The sequence below is a fragment of the Dendrobates tinctorius genome, unplaced genomic scaffold (assembly GCF_039654945.1).
Source record: "Dendrobates tinctorius isolate UK_male_01 unplaced genomic scaffold, ASM3965494v1 ptg000020l, whole genome shotgun sequence".
Taxonomy (NCBI): Eukaryota; Metazoa; Chordata; class Amphibia; order Anura; family Dendrobatidae; genus Dendrobates; species Dendrobates tinctorius.
Window position 1 is genome coordinate 6,003,814 of NW_027361688.1, and position 19,481 is coordinate 6,023,294.

Genomic DNA, 19,481 nt, shown 5'->3' on the forward strand with positions numbered 1-19,481 from the left:
GATAGAGATGTGTCATTGGCATCCCCCGAATCTCCGGTCAAATTGCCAGACCCTTTCTGAGGGGATAAAAAGGAGTTCAGGTCTTTCAGAGAAGGATGCAAGCTTTTTTTTTTTCTCTAAGGCCCTGCTCCTCCGGGGACGAGTTCCAGAGGATGGAGGTCATCATTTCCATACTTCGGGGGGCTCCGCAAGCATGTGCTTTCTCTCTCTCTTCCTCTGCTCCTGAATGGATGTCGGTGAACATGTTCTTTGAGGCTCTGGGGCACATCTATGATGAGCCTGATAGAGTGCGTCTGGCAGAGGATATGGTGATGAGTGTGACACAGGGGAGGCACTCTGCTGAATAGTTCTGCTCAGAATTTAGACGTTGGGCCGCCGAAGTATCCTGGAACGACGACGCCCTGAGGGGGTTGTTTCGCAGGGGCCTGTCTGACCGTCTGCAGGACGCTCTGGCATTACATCCGCCTCCTGATACCCTGGAGGACGCCATGATGCAGGCGGTCCGTATGGACCGGAGACTCCATGCTAGAGGAATGATGCAACAAGAATCTCCCTTGTACCCCAAATTGTGTGACACTGCACCTGTATTTGAGCCCATGGAGGTTGGGTCAGTCTCGGTTAAGGAGAAAGAGAGAAGGACCGTAGAGACAATCTACTATGCTTTTATTGTGGAGCCTCTGGACATTGGAAAAGGAATTGCCCCTCCTGCCCTTCTTCAGAAAAACCATCAGAGAAACGACAGTCTGGGCAACAATCGAGGAGGTTGTCCAGACTCCCAGGTACATTTTTTCTCACTTACAAAGATGGTGCTCCAGGGTGAAATGGAACTTGCTGGCGGTCCTGTTATGACCACCGCCTTTGTTGACTGTGGTTCCTCCATTAATCTGATTGATGCCCAAGTTGTGACTCTTTCTAAGATAGGGACAGTCAGGTTAAAAGACCCTGTTAAAATTGAGGATGAATTCACAGCCAATCTTACCCGGGATGGAATTTGCTTTATGTCTGAAGTTTTTTCTATGAAAGTGGGTTCCACTCACACGGAAAAATAAAGTAGTTTCTGTTGTGAGTTCATTTTCCCCTTCATTACTGAGGCCCGAGGAACTCCCTCTTCTGGTAAAGAAAGGTAGTGAGCCTGATTGTCAAACACCTGAGGCTGATGATTGTGACTGGCTGAGTGGAGTTACGGACTGGATATAATGCTGCTGACGCCCGTCTGCCCTGCGGGTGATTTCTCTGTGGGATCCTTGGAGACCAGTCTGAATTCCTGCTCCTCCAAAGCTAAGTTTGCTGCTTGGCCTTTTGCTTTTGTGCTTTGACTTTGTTTTTGCTTTGTTTTTCTGGTTTTCTGCCATTCCCTGCTGGGGTGTGCTGAATTCATTTAGCTCTGTCTTCTGAAAATACCTGAGTGCTGATTCAGTTTTTGAAGCCTAGCTGCTTCAGGGCCTTTTTCATATCAGCTGGTTGGCTTATGTCTTTGATAGGGTTTTGGCAGATTGCAGACAGCAGCCTTCCTTTCCTTTCCTATCTAGGTAGTTTTGGGGCCCCGTCTTTGCTCAGTCTATCTTTCTGTCTGTGTTAGTATTTTCATCTTGCTTCACCGTCATTATATGTTGGGGGCTGCCTATTGCTTTGGGGTCTGCTCTGGGGCAGTTTAGATTTCCCCTTTCTTTCTTTAGGCCTATGTGTTTCTCCGGCTGTGATCGAGGGGTCTAGGGCATCGTAGGAACCCCCCACGGCTACTGCTAGTTGTGTTGATAGGTTCAGGGGTCTGCAATCTGATAGTTGCCAACTTCTCTGGTTTTCTGGACTTAGCTTGTATTTCTGCTTTTGCCTTCTACGGTGACTCATTCATAACAGAATCACCCGCCATACCGCAGATTCTAGGGTACTCAATAGCAGGAAAGAATTGTAAAAAAAAAAAAAAAAAAAGGTGTGTATATTTTTTCCTCTATATCTCTGAGGCCGTAGGGGGAATTTTTTTTTTCTCTCAATGGAGATAAAGCAATTGTCTGATCGTGTGGAGCAGCTCGCTGCGGAAGTGCGGGGAATTTCCGCCTACCTTGCTCATTCACATGATGCTGAACCAAAGATTCCTACACCTGATGTATTTTTTGGGGATCGGTCTAAATTTTTGAATTTCAAAAATAATTGTAAATTATTTTTTGCCTTGAAGCCTAACTCGTCAGGGAGCTCCGCGCAGCAGGTTAAAATTGTCATCTCTTTGCTGCGTGGCGATCCCCAGGATTGGGCGTTTTCTTTGAAACCAGATGATCCTATTCTGACTAATGTGAACGCATTCTTTCAAGCTTTGGGGTTGTTGTATGACGAACCTAATGCCATTGATCAGGCTGAAAAGACCCTGCTGGCATTGAGCCAGGGTCGTGATTCTGCAGAATTGTACTGTCAAAAATTCCGAAAGTGGGCAGTACTTACTACCTGGAATGATAATGCCTTGGCTGCTCTCTTTCGGAAGGGGTTGTCAGAAGCCGTAAAAGATACTATGGTGGGATTTCCTGTTCCCTCTGGTCTTGACGATTCTATGTCATTAGCCATTCAGGTTGATCGGCGTTTGCGCGAACGCAAAGCTGCACGAGAGGTGTTGCCACCTGTTGAACAAATGTCTGAACCTATGCAATGTGATAGAGTTTTTTCCAGAGAGCAGCGTCAGGAGTTCAGAAGGCGTAATAAGTTGTGTTTTTTCTGTGGAGATGCCTCGCATATTATTTCTGTCTGTCCCAAACGAGAGAAACGCTTTGCACACACGTTTTCTGTTGGGGGTGTTCAACCTAAGTTTCTTCTGGCTATTACTCTGATCTGCTCCCTGTCCACATTTTCCGCCAAGGCGTTTGTGGATTCGGGAGCAGCCCTAAACCTAATGGACTTGGATTTTGCTAAACGTTGTGGATTTCCGATGACACCTCTGCAGACGCCTATCCCTTTGAGGGGAATTGATGCTACTCCTTTGGCTAAAAATAAACCCCAGTTTTGGACCCAGGTGGTAATGCGGGTCGCCCCAGACCATCAAGAAAATTGCAGATTTCTGGTGTTGCATAATCTGCATGATACTGTTGTTCTGGGGTTTCCCTGGTTACAGATTCATAATCCAGTTTTGGATTGGAAATCTGTGTCTGTGGTGAGTTGGGGTTGTCGGTGTGCCTTTAGTGAGGCTCCAGTGTTTTCCACCTCTCCTCAGTCGCATGATGTTCCTGATTATTTGGCGGACTTTTATGATGTATTTAGTGAGAATGAGTCCACGTCTCTGCCTCCTCATAGGAGTTATGACTGTGCAATTGAACTGAGCCCAGGGTGTAAATTTCCCAAGGGTCAGCTCTTCAATTTATCTGTACCCGAGCACGAGGCTATGCGATCCTATATTAAGGAGGCGTTGGAGAAGGGTCATATTAGACCATCCTCGTCACCCTTGGGTGCCGTTTTTTTTTTTTGTAGCCAAAAAGGATGGATCATTAAGACCTTGTATTGATTATTGTGCCCTCAACAAAATTACTGTTAAATATCAGTATCCGTTACCCCTGATTTCTGATCTATTCTCCAGAGTTAAATGTGCTTGCTGGTTTACCAAGCTTGACATCAGGGGGGCGTATAATCTTATTCGCATTACGCATGGGGATGAATGGAAGACGGCGTTTAATACTCCGGAGGGACATTTTGAGTACCTGGTGATGCCTTTTGGGCTCACTAATGCCCCTTCTGTCTTCCAGTGCTTCATGAACGATATTTTCCGAGATTTTGTCGATAAATTTTTGATTATCTATCTGGATGATGTTTTGATCTTCTCCAGGGATTGGGATTCTCATGTGGAACATGTTCGGACTGTGTTCCGGATCTTGAGGGAGAATTCCCTGTATGTCAAGGGATCTAAATGCCTTTTTGGAGTACAGAGGATTTCTTTTTTGGGATTTATTTTGTCCCCGTCAACTATTGAAATGGACCCGGCCAAGGTACAGGCCATTCACGATTGGGTTCAGCCCACTTCTTTGAAGGCCCTCCAGAAGTTTTTGGGTTTTGCTAATTTTTATCGGAAATTTATAGCAAAATTTTCTAGTATTGCCAAGCCATTGACTGATTTGACTAAAAAGGGTGCTGATGTGTTAAATTGGTCTCCGGAGGCTGTTTCTTCCTTTCAGGAGTTGAAGCGAAGATTCACCTCCGCCCCGGTTTTGCGGCAACCTGATGTCTCACTTCCATTCCAGGTAGAGGTGGATGCTTCTGAGATTGGTGCAGGAGCTGTTCTGTCCCAAAAGGATCCTGTAACATCTAAAATGAATCCCTGTGCTTTCTTTTCCCGAAAGTTCTCTCCATCTGAACGTAACTATGATGTGGGGAATAGGGAACTGTTGGCCATGAAATGGGCATTTGAGGAGTGGAGACATTGGTTGGAGGGAGCTAAGCATCAAGTCGTGGTCCTCACTGACCACAAGAATTTGATTTACCTAGAGTCGGCTAAGCGCTTGAACCCTAGACAGGCTAGGTGGGCCTTGTTTTTTACACGTTTTGATTTTGTGGTTTCTTTTCTTCCTGGAACAAAGAATGTCAAGGCAGACGCCCTCTCTAGGAGCTTCCTTGCTGATTCTCCTGTGGTGACCAAGCCTGCTACCATCTTAGGCGAAGGGGTAGTTCTTTCTGCCATCTCACCCGATTTGAGACGTGCTCTGGAAGAGTTCCAGGAGGACAAACCTGAGCGTTGTCCCAGTGGAAAGTTGTATGTTCCTGACCAGTGGAAGAAGATAGTGATGTCTGAAGTTCATTGCTCTGCTTTGGCTGGTCATCCAGGTATTTTTGGTACTAGAGATCTGGTGAGTCGGTTTTTTTGGTGGCCCTCCTTGTCTCGTGATGTCAGGAATTTTGTGCAGTCCTGTGGGACGTGCTCCCGGTCTAAATCGTGTTCTCGCTCTAGTGGGTTGTTGATGCCTTTGCCTGTCCCCAAGAGGCCATGGACCCATATTTCAATGGATTTCATCTCTGATATGCCTGTCTCTCAGAGGATGACTGTTATTTGGGTGATTTGTGATAGGTTCTCTAAGATGGTTCATCTTGTACCACTCCCTAAGTTGCCGTCTTCCTCTGAGTTGGTGCCCCTGTTTTTACAACAGGTGGTTCGTTTGCACGGGATTCCTGAGAACATTGTATCAGACAGAGGAGTGCAGTTTGTGTCTAGATTTTGGAGAACTTTCTGTTCCAGGCTGGGAATTCAGTTGTCCTTCTCCTCTGCTTTTCACCCTCAGACCAATGGGCAGACAGAGAGAACAAACCAGACCTTGGAGTCATATTTGAGATGTTTTATTTCTGCTGATCAGGATGATTGGGTTTAATTTTTGCCCTTGGCCGAATTTGCTTTGAATAATAGAGCTAGTTCTGCCACTTTGATGTCACCTTTTTTTTCTAACTTTGGGTTTCATCCTCGGTTTTCTTCAGGGCAGGTGGAGCCCTCTGCCTGCCCAGGTGTTGACACTGTGGTGGAGAGAATGCACCAGATCTGGGACCAAGTGGTGGATAAGTTATCTCTCTCCCAGGAAAAGGCCCAGCGGTTTTCCAACCGACATAGGACCATTGGTCCCCAGTTTAAGGTTGGTGATATGGTGTGGTTATCATCAAAAAATATTGCTATGAAGGTGGCTTCTCCTAAGTTTAAGCCTAGATTTATTGGACCTTACAAGATTGTGGAGATTATTAATCCGGTCTCTTTTCGTTTGGCTCTTCCTGTCACATTTAAAATCCATAATGTGTTCCATAAATCTTTGTTGAAGAGGTTTGTTGAACCTGTTGTTCCGGGGGTGGCACCTCCAGACCCTGTATTGGTTGAAGGTAACATGGAGTATGAGGTAGAGAAAGTACTGGATTCCCGTCTGGCTAGACGGAGACTCCAGTATTTGGTTAAGTGGAAGGGTTATGGTCAGGAGGATAATTCCTGGGTCTCCGCCTCTGATATTCATGCCAAACGATTGGTGCGTGCCTTTCATCGGGCTCACCCTGATCGCCCTGGTGGCATAGTTGAGGGTTCGGTGACCCCCCCTCAAGGGGGAGGTACTGTTGTGAGTTCATTTTCCCCTTCATTACTGAGGCCTGAGGAAGTCCCTCTTCTGGTAAAGAAAGGTAGTGAGCCTGATTGTCAAACACCTGAGGCTGATGATTGTGACTGGCTGAGTGGAGTTACGGACTGGATATAATGCTGCTGACGCCCTTCTGCCCTGCGGGTGATTTCTCTGTGGGATCCTTGGAGACCAGTCTGAATTCCTGCTCCTCCAAAGCTAAGTTTGCTGCTCGGCCTTTTGCTTTTGTGCTTTGACTTTGTTTTTGCTTTGTTTTTCTGGTTTTCTGCCATTCCCTGCTGGGGTGTGCTGAATTCATTTAGCTCTGTCTTCTGAAAATACCTGAGTGCTGATTCAGTTTTTGAAGCCTAGCTGCTTCAGGGCCTTTTTCATATCAGCTGGTTGGCTTATGTCTTTGATAGGGTTTTGGCAGATTGCAGACAGCAGCCTTCCTTTCCTTTCCTATCTAGGTAGTTTTGGGGCCCCGTCTTTGCTCAGTCTATCTTTCTGTCTGTGTTAGTATTTTCATCTTGCTTCACCGTCATTATATGTTGGGGGCTGCCTATTGCTTTGGGGTCTGCTCTAGGGCAGTTTAGATTTCCCCTTTCTTTCTTTAGGCCTATGTATTTCTCCGGCTGTGATCGAGGGGTCTAGGGCATCGTAGGAACCCCCCACGGCTACTGCTAGTTGTGTTGATAGGTTCAGGGGTCTGCAATCTGATAGTTGCCAACTTCTCTGGTTTTCTGGACTTAGCTTGTATTTCTGCTTTTGCCTCCTACGGTGACTCATTCATAACAAGTTTCATTATGAATAATCTGCCTGCAGGACTGGTATTGGGGATGCCCTGGCTGCAACGCCACAATCCTCTCATTGATTGGGTGAAGGGGGAGATAACCCGATGGGGATGTAATGATATTGGTCTGTGTTGTAACCCGGTTCCTTTTGTCAATCCAATAAAATCTGTATCTGTGTCATCTGTCGGTCTGGAGGGTATTCCGGAGTACCTGAGAGACTTTGAAGACGTGTTTTCCGAAAGCGAGGCTAAGGCGCTCCCACCACATAGACCATATGATTGTGCTATCGATTTAGTACTTGGAGCCAAATTACCCAAGGCTCGTTTATTTAATTTGTCCGGGCCTGAGCGCCAAGCTATGAAAGAGTACATCAAAGAGAGCCTTCGCAAGGGGAATATTCGGCCCTCCGTCTCACCTGTGGCAGCGGGGTTTTTCTTTGTAAAGAAAAAAGATGGTGGGTTGCGACCGTGCCTCGACTTTCAGGAACTGAACAAAATTACTGTTAAGAACACGTACCCTCTCCTGTTGATTCCTGATCTATGCAACCAACTCACGGGGGCCTAATGGTTTTCTAAGCTCGATCTACGAGGGGCTTATAACCTTATAAGGATCCGGGAGGGGGACTAATGGAAAACAGCGTTCCTGACAACTGAGGGGCTGTTTGAAAACCTGGTTATGCCCTTCAGCCTCACTAACGCTCCTACTGTTTTCCAGAACTTCATTAATGTTGTTTTTTCTGACTTGATTGGGCATTATGTAGTCATTTACCTGGATGACATCTTGATATACTCTGAGGACAGTCAGTCACAGTTACACCATCTACGTACGGTTCTTATGAGACTCCGGGAGAACCATTTGTATGCTAAGCTGGAGAAGTGCTCATTTTTTATGCAAGAACTATCTTTTCTGGGTGTAAATGTATCCGGGGAGGGATTCCGCATGGATCCACGGAAGGTTCAGGCCATTACAGATTGGGTGCAGCCTCATGACCTGAAGGGGTGGCAGCGATTTCTGGGCTTCGCTAACTATTATAGGAAGTTCATTAAAGGGTTCTCGCAGGTGGTGAAACCCTTGACGGACCTCACTCTTAACCCCTTTCCTACATTGGACGTAATATTCCGTCCATGTGACCTGGGCCCTAAGTCCCAGGGACGGAATATTACGTCTAGCGCGATCAGCGGCGCCCACGTGGTGAGCGCCACTGATCGCGGCCGGGTGTCAGCTGATTATCACAGCTGACACCCGGCACAATGTGTCAGGGGCGGTCACGGACCGCCCCTGACATGCTAACCCCTTGCACACCGCGACCAAACACGATCGCGGTGTACCAGGGGTTAAAGGGAAGCATCGGCAGGGAGGGGGCTCCCTCCGTGCTTCCCTGAGCCCCCCACAGCATCGCAATGTGCAGCGCTGCTGCGGGGGTCTATTTCCCTGCAGGTCCCCGGATCCAATATGGCGAAGGGGACCTTCGGGGGCCTGCAGGGAGCTGGCTTCCTCAGTGCCTGCAAAGCGCATTCATGAGGAAGTCTGCGTCTATGCCTGTGACAGATCGCTGATCTGTCACAGTGATCTGTGATATGACAGATCAGCGATCTGTCACAGGACAGTGATGTCCCCCCGGGACAATGTAATAAAGTTAAAAAAAAAAAAGTGTAAAAATATTTTTTTTTTAAAAAATCGCTAAATAAATTAAAAAAATATATATATATATATTCCCAAATAAATTCATTTTTTGGAAATAAAAAAAAACAAAAAAACAATAAAAGTGCCCATATTTGGTATTGCCACGTCCGTAATGACCCACCCTATAAAACTGTCCCATTAGTTAACCCCTTTAGTGAAACCCTTAAAAAATAAAAATAAAAAACGAAGCAAAAAATAATTATTTATTATCATACCGCCAAACAAAAAGTGCAATAACGCGCGATCAAAAAGACGCATATAAATATCCATGGTACCGCAGAAAACGTCATCTTGTCCCGCAAAAAACGAGCTGTGATACAGCATCATCAGCGAAAAAATAAAAAAGTTATAGCTCGCAGAATAAAGCGATGCAAAAATAATTATTTTTTATATAAAATTGTTTTCATTGCATAAAGCCGACAAAACATAAAAAAACGACCTAAATGAGGTATCGCTGTAACCGTACTGACCCGAAGAATAAAACCGCTTTATCAATTTTACTGCACGCAGAACGGTGTAAACGCACCCCCCAAAAAAAATTCATGAAACGCTGGTTTTTGTCCATTCTGCGTCCCAAAAATCGGAATAAAAAGCGATCAAAAGATGTCACGTGCCCGAAAATGGTACCAATAAAAATGTCAACTCGTCCCGCAAAAAATAAGACTTCACATGACTCAGTGGGTCAAAATATGAAAAAATTATAGCTCTCAATATGTGGTGATGCAAAAACTATTTTTACAATAAAAAGCGTCTTTTAGCATGTGACAGCTGCCAAATATAAAAACTGCCATAAATAGTAAATCAAACCCCCCGTTATCACCTTCTTAGTTAGGGAAAAATAATAAAATTAAAAGAAAATGTATTTATTTCCATTTTCCCATTAGGGCTAGGGTTAGGGCTGAGATTAGGGTTAGGGGGTGTGTAGGGGGTTAGGGCTAGGGCTGGGGCTAGGGTTAGGGCTGAGATTAGGGTTAGGGGTGTGTTGGGGTTAGGGTTGGATTTAGAATTCGGGGGTTTACTCTGTTTGGGCACATCAGGGGCTCTCCAAATGCAACATGGCGTCTGATCTCAATTCCAGCCAATGCTGCGTTGAAAAAGTCAAATGGTGCTCCTTCCCTTCCAAGCTCTGCCATGCGCCCAATCAGTGGTTTACCCCCACATATGGGGTATCAGCCTACTCAGGACAAACTGCAAAACAACTTTTAGGGTCCAATTTCTCCTGTTACCCTTAGTAAAATAAAAATTTGGGGGCAAAAATATCATATTTGTGGAAAAAAAATGATTTTTTTATTTTCACGCCCGGGCGTTATAAACTTCTGTGAAGCACTTGGGGGTTCAAAGTGCTCACCACACATCTAGATAAGTTCCTTAGGGGGTCTAGTTTCCAAAATGGGGTCATTTGTGGGGGGTTTCCACTGTTTAGGTACATTAGGGGCTCTCCAAAGGCAACATGACACCCGCAGACCATTCCATCAAAGTCTCCATTCCAAAACATCACTACTTCCCTTCCGAGCCCCGACGTGTGCCCATACAGTAGTTTTCTCCCACATATGAGGTATCAGCGTACTCAGGACAAATTGGACAACAACTTTTGGGGTCCAATTTCTCCTGTTACCATTGGGAAAATAAAAAAAATGGGGACTAAATGATCATGTTTGTTGAAAAAATACGATTTTTTTATTTTCACACCCGGTCGTTATAAACATCTGTGAAGCACTGGGGGGTTCAAAGTGCTCACCACACATCTAGATAAGTTCCTTGGGGGGTCTAGTTTCCAAAATGGTGTCATTTGTGGGGGTTTTCACTGTTTTGGTACATCAGGTGCATTCCAAACGCGACATGGTGTCCGATCTCATTTCCAGCCAAAAACGTCAAATGGCGCTGCTTCCCTTCCGAGCTCTGCCATGCGCCCAAATAGTGGTTTACCCCCACATATGGGGTATCAGCGTGCTCAGGACAAATTGCACAATAACTTTTAGGGTGCTGTTACCCTTGGAAAAATAAGAATTGAGGGTGAAAAGGTCATTTTTGTGGAAAAAATATGATTTTTTAATTGCATGGCTGTACGTTATAAACTTCTGTGAAGCCCTTGGGGGTTCAAAGTTCTCACCACACATCTAGATAAGTTCCTTGGGGGGTCTAGTTTCCAAAATGGTGTCATTTGTGGGGGGTGTCCACTGTTTTGGTACATAAGGGGTTTTCCAATCGCAACAAGGTGTCCGATCTCAATTCCAGCCAAAAAAGTCAAATGGCGCTGCTTCCCTTCCGAGCTCTGCCATGCGCCCAAATAGTTGTTTACAGCCACATATGGGGTATCAGCGTACTCAGGACAAATTGCACAATAACTTTTAGGGTCCAGTTACCCTTGGGAAAATAAAAATTGGGGGTGAAAAGATCATCTTTGTGGAAAAAATATGATTTTTTAATTGTACCACTGTACGTTATAAACTTCTGTGAAGCTCTTGTGGGTTCAAAGTTCTCACCACACATCTAGATAAGTTCCTTGGGGGGTCTAGTTTCCAAAATGGTGTCACTTGTGGGGGGTTTCCACTGTTTAGGTACATCAGGGGCTCTCCAAACGTGACATGGCGTCCGATATGAATTCCAGCCAATTCTGCAGTGAATAAGTCAAACGGCGCTCCTTCGCTTCTGAGCACTGCCATGGGCTGAAACAGTGGTTCCCCCCCACATATCAGGTAACAGCGTACTCAGGACAAACTGCACAATAACTTTTGCAGTCCAATTTCTCCTGTTACCCTTGGTAAAATAAAAAAAAAATGAACCTGAAGTATTCTTTTTGTGAAAAAAAGTTAAATGTTCATTTTTTTTTTTTAAATATTCAAAAAAATTCTTGTGACGCACCTAAAGGGTTAATAAACTTCTTGAATGTGGTTTTAAGCACCTTAAGGGGTGCAGTTTTTAGAATGGTGTCACTTTTGGGTATTTTCTATCATATAGACCCCTCAAAGTGGCTTCAAATGTGATGTGGTCCCTAAAAATAAAATGATTGCAAAAATGAGAAATCGCTGGTCAACTTTTAACCCTTATAACTTCCTAACAAAAAAAATTTTGGTTCCAAAATTGTGCTGATGTAAAGTAAACATGTGGGAAATGTTACTTATCAAGTTTTTTGTGTGCTATATCTCTGTGATTTAAGGGCATAAAAATTCAAAGTTGGAAAATTGCAAAATGTTAAAAATTTTCGCCAAATTTCCGTTTTTTTCACAAATAAACGCAAGTTATATGAATGAAATTTTATCACTAACATGAAGTACAATATGTCACAAGAAAACAATGTCAGAATCACCGGGATCCATGGAAGCGTTCCAGAGTTATTACCTCATAAAGGGACAGTTGTTATGAGCTCATTTTCTGCTCCTCCAGTTGAGAGTTCTCCTTCCGTTCTCCCTCTGGTGGTGACAGGAAGTAGTGAGGTTGGTTTAAGTGGTAGTGATCTGCCTCCTGATGAGAAGGATAACGATTGGATCTCTGGAGTATCAGACTGGATGGATATAAGACAGCCGACGCCCTATCCGGGTGCTGGTGATTCAGTCTGCTTCTCAGGTCTTGGACTTCAGCTCTCTTCCAGTCTTCTTAAGTTAAGTTTGTTTTTTGCTAATGTTCACACTTGCGCTTGTTGGTCAATTCAGTTTCTTGTGTGTTCAGCTTGCCCCTGCTGGGGCTATGCTGAACTTCCACTCCTATTTATCTGTATTTGCCAATTTGCCTTTTTGTCCCTTATTAGATTGGCCTCTTTTTGCTCTGTTTCAGAATATTTCAGAGTGTTGATATAGTGGGAGAAGTCTAGTGACTTCAGGGTTAATTTTGCTATCAGACGTGTTGGACATTATTTTTGGTAGGGTTTTTTGGCAGATTGCAGACAGTGGCTTTCCTTTCCTGTCCTTTCTAGTTATTTGGGCCCCATCGTTTGCTCAGCCTATTTTCCTGCATATGTATGTGTTTTCATCTTGCTTCACCGTCAATACATGTGTGGGGGCTGTCTTTTCCTTTGGGGTCTGCTCTGGGGCAGTTAGTTTTCCCTTTTCTTGCTTTAGGTTTATGTAGTCCTCCGGCGGTGACGAGGCATCTAGGAACAACGTAGGAACGCTCCACTGCTACTGCTAGTTGTGTGGTAAGATCAGGGATTTGCAATCTGCATAGTGACCAACCTCTCTGGTTTTCTGGGACTTAGCTTTTTGTTGTTCCTCCTCGGTGACCCATTCATAACAGACAGTGGTCAGAATTGTAAAAATTGGCCCAGGAGTTAACGTGCAAACCACCCTTGGTAGTGAAGGGGTTAAAGGGGCAGATGTAAAAAATTGGTCCGTGACCGCAAAAAATTCCTTCCTTACATTAAGGAAGTGTTTTACCACAACCCTTGTGTTGGTACAACCCGATTCGTCAAGACCTTTTATCGTCGAGGTCGACGCTTCAGAGGTGGGGGTGGGGGCAGTATTGTCACAGGGCCCCTCTACCCTGACTAACCTCAAACCCTGTGCCTTTTTCTCTAAGAAGTTCTCTTCGGCCGAGAGAAACTATGATGTCGGTAACAGGGAATTGTTAGCGGTTAAATTGGCCTTCGAAGAATGGAGTCATTTTTTGGAGGGGGCCGCTCATCCCATTACGGTCATCACTGATAATAAAAACCTGGCCTATATCGAGTCTGCTAAGAGATTGACCCCCAGACAGACTTGGTGGGCACTTTTATTTCTCGATTTCATTTTACCACCACGTTCCGACCAGGGTCTGAAAATGTAAAGGCGGATGCCTTATCCCGAAGTTTTGATTCTGTGTCCCCTCCAGAACCTCCTTCCTCCATTCTTCAACCGGGAGTGGTTGTAGCTGAAGTATCCTCTGAGTTACAGAGAGAGATTCTGGAAGCACAAGCACAAGCTCCCAGGAATAAACCCCCAGGTAAATTGTTTTTACCCGAACAATTCCGTCTCACACTCTTTCAAGAATTTCATGATTCTGTATTAAGTGCACACCCTGGTATTGCAGCTACCCGGGGGGCAGTAGCTAGGGGTTTTTGGTGGCCCTCTATGGGTACTGATATAAAAAGGTTTGAATACTTGTGGGGTGTGCACGCGCTCTAAAAGCTCTCAGGTCCGGCCAGCCGGGGAATTGGTGCCTTTGCCAATTACGCATAAACCATGGACACACCTGTCCATGGACTTTATCACTAATCTTCCATCTTCCAAGGGCAATTCAGTGGTATGGGTAGTGGTTGATAGATTTTCTAAGCAAGCCCACTTTGTGCCATTACCTGCATTACCATCTGCTGAAACCTTGGCCCACTTGTTTATACAGCACATTGTTCGGTTGCATGGAGTGCCTGTGAACGTGGTGTCGGACAGGGGTGTGCAATTTGTGGCCAGGTTTTGGAGAGCGTTTTGTATGAAGTTAGGGGTCACGTTGTCATTCTCCTCTGCCTATCACCCAGAATCTAACGGACAAACGGAACGCACCAACCAGTCGTTGGAACAGATTCTGAGATGCCTGGCCTCCTCCAGACAGGAATACTGGTGTGAGGTATTACCCATGGCAGAATTTGCATTCAACTGTCATATTAATCAGTCTACCGGAAAGTCTCCCTTTCAGGTCAATTATGGGTTTGTTCCGCAGTTTGGGGAATTTTCCTGTATGGATTCGGATTGCCCTGGTGCCGAGGGGATGGTACAACAATTAAAACACTCTGGAGGGAGGTGCAGGGGAACATCTCCAAAGCCCAGAAGAAGTACAAACATTTTGCGGACAGAAGGAGGGGGTTGGGTCCTGCGTTAACAGTGGGGGAAAAAGTCTGGTTGTCCACCCATAACATCAAACTTAAGATACCCTCTATGAAGTTGGGCCTCAAATTTATTGGCCCATACAAGATTGTAGAGGTGATCAATCCGGTGGCATACAGATTACAGTTGCCCACCTCCTTCAAAATATCTAACGTCTTCCACAGGTCCCTATTAAAACCTGTAGGGACAGTTAGAGAAGATCCCTCATCCGTGGCTCCACCAGTATTGGTAGAGGGTCAACTGGAGTACGAGGTAGGGCGCATCATTGATTCCCGGTGGGTGCGCCGGAGACTTCAGTGCCTTATTCATTGGAAGGGATATTCCGTTGAGGATTGGTCATGGGTTCCGGCCAGTTTGGTGCACGCTGATCAACTGGTGCACGCTGATCGACTGGTGCGGGCTTTTCATGCCAGATACCCTGAGAAACCTGGGGGTCCAGTGGCCCCCATTAAGAGGGGGGTACTGTCATGGTTAGGACATTGTTAATGTCCTGTTTTCTCAGGGTTAATTTTGCTGGCCTCCCTTTGGATCTGGGAGGGGTATTTATACTCACTCCAGACTAGGATTCCCTGTCAGCTATACTGTTGTTCTGGCCGTGTGTCTGACCCTCTGGTGTGTGTGTATTCTGCTTTGCTTGTTTGCTTCCCATGTATGACCTGGTCTGTCCCCTCACTCTGTTCTCTGTCTCACGTTTTGGCACTATTGTCTTCTCCGGTTCTGACCTCCTGGCTTGGCTATTGTTACTCCGTTACCGTTTGCCCCTGTTGTACCGTCTATTGCCCGTTCTGGTTTACTGATCTATTGCTACGTCCTGACTATCCGTTCTGTCTAATCCTTTGTTACTGTCCTGCTATCTCGTGTTTTGACCTCGGCTTGATCTGGTTTATGTCTCTGTCTATGCCCCTTGGTAACTGTGTCCCGTAGTTACCTTTCTAGGAGTTTTCCTATAGCGCCAAGCTCTCTGGAGTTTAGGCCATGCCCCCAGCAGTCACATGCTTCAGGTCCTGCTAGTCTGGAGCACGCACCTTCACCGCTGCTGCCCCGTTCCACAGGTATTTCTGAGCACAGTTTGTGTTACTCAGGATACGCGCACTGGCTCAGTGAGCAAGTGTAGTGCGGTGTTCCTGACACAACCTCTATACACTACACCACAAGGGACACAACCTCTATACACTACACCACAAGTGACACAACCTCTATACACTACACCACAAGGGACACAACCTCTATACACTACAACACACGGGACACAACCTCTATATACTACACCACACGGGACACATCCTCTATATACTGCACCACACAGGACACATCCTCTATATACTACACCACACACGGGACACATCCTCTATATACTACACCACACGGGACACATCCCCTATATACTACACCACACGGGACACATCCCCTATATACTACACCACACGGGACACAACCTCTATATACTACACCACACGGGACACACCCTCTATATACTACACCACACGGGACACATCCTCTATATACTACACCACATGGGACACATCCTCTATATAATACACCACACGGGACACACCCTCTATATACTACACCACACGGGACACATCCTCTATATACTACACCGCACAGCAGAGCTGGCTGATCCACTCCGCTCCGTTGGCTGACTGTTTGGTGTAAGAGGCCATTTTGCTGCAGCGCTGAATCGGTGAGAGATCTGCGTGTAAATATGATTATCTTTGCATCTTTAGCAAGTGTGACATTTAATAAACCACAGAACTCGGCCAATGTGACAATCCCAGTTAATGGAATTATTTTCTTGTAATTCACAGAGGCTTTCCATATTATTCTCGCTGGAGGCTCACATCATTAAAGGGGACACATTAGACATATGAGCGAGTTCTCCTACCATTCAAAAGAGCTGGAAATGATTTCTTGATTCTTGTATCATATGTTTCTAATTTATTTAATAAAAAATATTTTAAGTAGAGGGAAATGGATTAAATATGTCTTCATAAAATAATTTTTTGGATGATTTCTCTGTCTGGAATCAATTGTAATGTTGTTAAACACATTTGATATTGAAAAAAAAAACATAAAAAAGCACAATAATATAGAATTTAATGCTAATTTTCGCTGTCTTCGGCCTCAATTGTCAGAGGCTAACAGCTAACAGCATAGATACAGCACTGTATGCAAGCAGCTCTGGAGCTCCCTCTTGTGGTGGTAGGAGGCAGACAGAAATAAAAAAAAATAAAAAAAACATTCTTGTTCTCTGCCTCAACCAAAATTTGTCTCTTCTGCATTGGAAAAATGAATCATGTTTGCACAGTCTGCAGCAGGAATTTTGGCCCCCTCCTCCATACAGATCTTCTCCAGATCTTTCAGGTTTCGGGGCTGTCACTAAGCAACATTGAGTTTCATCTCTATGGATAGATACAGTGGGGAAAAAGTCTTTAGTCAGCCACCAATTGAGAAAGTTTTCCCACTTATAAAGATGACAGAGGCCTGTAATTGACATCATAGGTAGACCACAACTATGAGAGTCAAAATGAGAAAACAAATCCAGAAAATCACCTTGTCTGATTTGGTAAGATTTATTTTGCAAATTATGGTGGAAAATAAGTATTTGGTCATTAACAAAAGTTCATCTCAATATTTTGTTATATATCTTTTGTTGGCAATGACAGAGGTCAGACGTTTTCTGTAAGTCTTCACCAGGTTTGCACACACTGTTGGTGGTATGTTGGCCCATTCCTCCATGCAGATCTCCTCTAGAGCAGTGATGTTTTTGGCCTGTCGTTGGGCAATGCGGATTTTCAAATCCCTCCAAAGGTTTTCTATGGGTTTGAGATGTGGAGACTGGCTAGGTCACTCCAGGACCTTCATATGCTTCTTTCAAAACTACTCGTTGCCCTGGTGGTGTGCCTGGGATCATTATCATGCTGAAAGACCCATCCACGTTTCATCTTCAATGCCCTTGCTGATTGAAGGAGGTTTGCGCTCAAAATCTCACGATACATGGCCCCATTCATTCTTTCACACGGATCAGTCATCCTGGTCCTTTTGCAGAGAAAGAGCCCCAAAGCATGATGTTGCCACTCCCATGTTTCACAGTAGGTATGGTGTTTGGATGCAACTCAGCATTCTGTCTCCTCCAATCACAACGAGTTTTGTTTCTACCAAACAGTTCTACTTTGGTTTCATCAGACCATATGACATTCTCCCAATACTCTTCTGGATAATCCAAATGCTCTCAAGCAAACTTCAGACGGGCCCGGAGATGTACTGGTTTAAGCAGGGACACATCTGGCACTGCAGGATCTGAGTCCCTGGCGGCGTAGTGTGTTACTGATGGTAGCCTTTGTTTTGGTGGTCCCAGCTCTATGCAGATCATTCACTAGGTCCCCCCGTGTGGTTCTGGGATTTTTGCTCACCGTTCTTGTGATTATTTTGACCCCACGGGGTGAGATCTTGCGTGGAGCCCCAGATCGAGGCAGATTATCAGTGGTCTTGCATGTCTTCCATTTTCTTATTATTGCTCCCACAGTTGATTTCATCACACCAAGCTGCTTGCCTATTGCAGATTCAGTCTTCCCAGCCTGGTGCAGGGACACAATTTTGTTTCTGGTGTCCTTCGACAGCTCTTTGGTCTTCACCATAGTGGAGTTTGGAGTGTGACTGTTTGAGGTTGTGGACAGGTGTCTTTTCTACTGATAACAAGTTCAAACAGGCGCCATTACTACAGGTAATGCGTGGAGGACAGAGGAGCCTCTCAAAGAAGAAGTTACAGGTCTGTGAGAGACAGAAATCTTGCATGTTTTTAGGTGACCAAATACTTATTTTCCACCATAATTTGCAAAATAAATCTTGCCAAATCAGACAAGGTGATTTTCTGGATTTGTTTTCTCATTTTAACTCTCATAGTTGTGGTCTACCTATGATCAGGGGCATAACATCCCAGGTCGCAGTGGCCCCTGAGCTCTTAGGGGCTCGGGCCCCAGGGCCGCCAGTCAGGGCATTAATGCCCTGACTAGCGTATGGAGCCCGATGAGCAGAGGGGGCTTGCACTGAGCCCCAGCGGCGGGGCAGGCTGGGCGGGAGGGGGCTCCCCCCTCCGCCGCCACTGCCATATTGAACTGTAATGATGGAGGAGAGAGTGTCAGCTGACGCTCCCCCTCCCATCATTCCCTGCTCTACCTCTGACACACAGCGGGTACGTGATGACATCATCGCGCTCTCATTGTGTACCAGGCAGAGCAGGAGACAGAAGCCGGGAGCAGCGCGGGTACGAGGAGAAGGTGAGGAGAGTGGTTTTTTTGTTTCTTTTTTTTTAGTACTGGACTCTGCGGCCATTCTCGGGGTGATGGGGGCCACTGTATACCATGTGGGGGCCGCTGTATACAATGTGGGGGCCGCTGTATACCATGTCGGGGCACTGTATACCATGTGGGGGCTGCTGTATACCATGTGGGGGCACTGTATACCATGTGGGGGCCACTGTATACCATTTGGGGGTGCTGTATACCATGTGGGGGCGCTGTATACCATGTGGGGGCCGCTGTATACCATGTGGGGGCACTGTATACCATGTGGGAGCCGCTGAATACCATGTGGGGGTGCTGTATACCATGTGGGGGCACTGTTTGCCATGTGGGGCCACTGTATACCATGTGGTGCCGCTGTATACCATGTGAGGGTGCTGTATACCATGTGGGGCTCCTGTATACCATGTGGGGGCCACTGTATACCATGTGGGGGCCGCTGTATACCATGTGGTGCCCCTGTATACCATGTGGAGGCCACTGTATACCATGTGGGGGCCACTGTATACCATGTGGGGGCCGCTTTATACCATGTGGTGCCCCTGTATACCATGTGGTGCCGCTGCATACCATGCGGTGCTGTATACCATGCAGTGCTGTATACCATGCGGAGCTGTATACCATGAGGGGGTGCTGTGCTGTATACCATACTGTGCTGTATACCATGGGGGGTGCTGTGTTGTATACCATGGAGGGCTGTATATCATGCGGTGCTGTATACCAAGTGGGGGCGCTGTATACCATGTGGGGGTGCTGTATACCATTTGGGGCTACTGTATACCATGTGGGGGCGCTGTATACCATGTGGGGGCTCTGTATACCATGTGGGGGCACTGTATACCATGTGGAGGCCGCTGAATACCATGT

The 19,481-nt window shown here is 45.8% G+C and overlaps 1 protein-coding gene across 1 annotated transcript in view; it reads left to right on the forward strand.

The window, feature by feature from the left end:
* CHRM2 (cholinergic receptor muscarinic 2) overlaps positions 1-19,481 on the forward strand; it is a 185,125-nt gene that overhangs the window by 109,856 nt on the left and 55,788 nt on the right. The window lies entirely within an intron of this gene.